Raw genomic sequence first — 2,850 nt, forward strand, 5'->3', positions numbered from 1 at the left:
CTTTCTGCTCCTTGCCTTCTCTCCCACTCTGCTTTCCGCTCCCTGCCCTGCCCTGCCAGTCCTCTTTCTGCTCCTTGCCTTCTCTCCCACTCTGCTTTCTGCTCCCTGCCCTGCCTGTCCTCTTTCTGCTCCTTGCCTTCTCTCCCACTCTGCTTTCTGCTCCCTGGCCTGCCTGTCTGCTCTCTGCTCCTTGCCTTCTCTCCCACTCTGCTTTCCGCTCCCTGCCCTGCCCTGCCAGTCCTCTTTCTGCTCCTTGCCTTCTCTCCCACTCTGCTTTCTGCTCCCTGCCCTGCCTGTCCTCTTTCTGCTCCTTGCCTTCTCTCCCAGTCTGCTTTCTCCTCCCTGCCCTGCGCTCCTCTGCCTCCAGCAGAGCTTCCCCGTGCTCCTCTGCCGCTCTGCTTTTTGCTCCGTGCTCCCTGCCGGATCTGCTGCTCTGCCCCTCCCGATGTGCCCCAGGCCGGCTGCCCCCCGTCCCGTCCCGTCCCCATGTGTGGTGTGGAAGGGGACAGGGACGGGGGCAGCCGTTGGCCGCCTGTCTCTCCGCAGGGGTGTGTTTGGTTGTTGCCCTGGATGGAGGTCCCCGAGTGGACAGCCCGGCTGCACGCAGGAGGTTTCGCGCTGTCCTTGGTTTGAGGTCACAGATGCCGCCGTGGGCACTTCCCTGGGCTGCTGTGTTGGGGTGGGCACGGTTGCCAGCAGAGGTGGCGCAGTGGCGGGACGCGGGGTTTCCTGCAAGCGGATGATGCGCAGCCCCCAGCTCCCCATCGTCGGGCCCGTTGTGTGCCGCTGATCAGTTAACTCAGCCTTTTGTCAGGGTCAGGGCTCAGAGGGCTGCTAATAAGAGTTGTATTGGTTTTCCTTTTAGCAGTTTAAATACTTCTCCCTTCTCCTCCCACCCCCTCCGAGCTCTTCAGATACCTGGCGTCTTCCCTGAAACGCCACGCGAATGGGACCGGGATTTCCAGAGGGGAGGGAGGGAAACCTCAGGATGCTCCGATCTGACTTGTGCATCTCCAGCCAGGGCACAGACCTACCCCCGTCCTCCCCTGCTCCAGCAAGGGCAGTGCCGTGATCCTCTGGGACGTGTGGAAAGCCCTCAGACAGGCTGAATGCTGGAGAGGAGCGCGGGCACCTCGCACCTCTCTGAGAGCTGTTGTGTGAGATCCCGGCCCTCTGGCAGAGTCCTGAGGTCTTTCCAGGAGTCTGGATTCACCTGCTTTTCTGGGCGCTCTGCAGGCACCCAGGGCTGCAGAGATGCCCAGCACTGAGTTGGCATCTTGCCTTCTTCTGCCTGGACTGACCCGTCCTTTCACAGGTTCATCAATGCTCGGGTCAGGAGGGACCTCGACAGATCATCCAGTCCGACCCCCTGCCTGGGCAGCAAAAAGGGCTGGGGTCAGATGCCACCAGACAGATGCCTACCCAGCCTTCTCTTAGAGACCCCCAAGGAGGGGAGAGCACCACCTCCCTTGGCAGCCCAGTCTAGATTTTGGCCACCCTTACCATGAAGAAGTTTTTCCTGATATCCAGCCTAAATCTGCTCTCTGTCAGTCTGACCACTGTTGCTTGTTACCCCAAGAGGCGCCCTGGTGCATCTCCAGTCCCTTGCTGCGTCCCCCTAATGAATTTGTAGGCAGCCACAAGATCACCTCTCAGCCTTTTCTTGTGGAGGCTGAAGAGGTCCTGGTCCCTCAGTCTCTCCTCATCGGACTTGTCCTGTAAGCCTCTGACCATGTGAGTGGCCTCCTCTGGACCCTCTCGAGTCTATCCACATCCTTCTTGAAGTGCGGTGCCCAGAACCGCATGCAGTCCTCCAACTGTGGTCTGAGCAATGATGCATAGAGGGAAAGGGTCACCTCCTTGGATCTATTCATCATGCATCTGCTGATGCACGATAAAGTGCGGTTAGCTTTGCTGGTGATTTTGTCACACTGATGACTTGTGTTCATCCTGGAGCCCACTATGACTCCGAGATCCCTTTCTGCGTCTGTGCTGCCGAGAGGACCCTCAGCCAGTAGATGTGGGTCCCAGCTAGTGGGTGTGCTGGATATTTTTGCACCCTCGGTGCAGCACTCTGCACTTGTCCTTGTTGTGCTGCATCCTATCGTGTACTGTCCACTCTTCCAGCCTGTCCAGGTCTGCCTGCAGTTGTTCCCTACCCTCCGGGGTGTGCACTTCACCCCACAATTTAGTATCATCTGCAAACTTGGACAGAGTGCACGTCACCCCCACATCCAAGTCACAGATGAAGACATTGAAGAGCACAGGTCTGAGGACTGAGCTCTGCGGGACCCCACTGCCCACGTCCTTCCAGGTCAATACCGACCTGTCTGCTACCACTCTTCTGGGTGCGACCCCCAAGCCAATTTGCCACCCACTGGACGGTGTGAAAATCTATGTCACGGCCTCTTCATTTATTTATGAGAGTGGGATGAGATACCGTATCGAAGGCCTTGCTAAAATCCAAGAAAACAACACCCACCTTTCACACACAGTCGAGTTACCATTTCCTTTTGCAGCTTGTTTGGGGTCTTGGCACTGGGGAGATTTGAGTCCAGTACCTCCTTGACACCAAGGGTGCTTCATCACTGATACCCCTGGACTAGGAGTCTCCTGCAGGCCCAGAGTCTCCGTGGCGGGGTGGGCCGGAGACCCTACCCTTACCCCAGGGCATGGCGGAGGAGCAGTGCAAGGGGCATACAGCAGCCCTGTGCTGTGCCTGCCCCAGGGTCTTCTCCCCTTCAGGCAACTGCTGGGGCCGTTTCCCCCTGTGGCTCTGTCTTGGCCCAAGCAGTCCAGAGCTTGCTGGCTGCAGTCTGCATTTGGTGCTGAGCTGATGCCATTGAGATG

Source organism: Alligator sinensis, unplaced genomic scaffold, assembly GCF_000455745.1.
Source record: "Alligator sinensis unplaced genomic scaffold, ASM45574v1 scaffold524_1, whole genome shotgun sequence".
NCBI classification, from domain to species: Eukaryota; Metazoa; Chordata; order Crocodylia; family Alligatoridae; genus Alligator; species Alligator sinensis.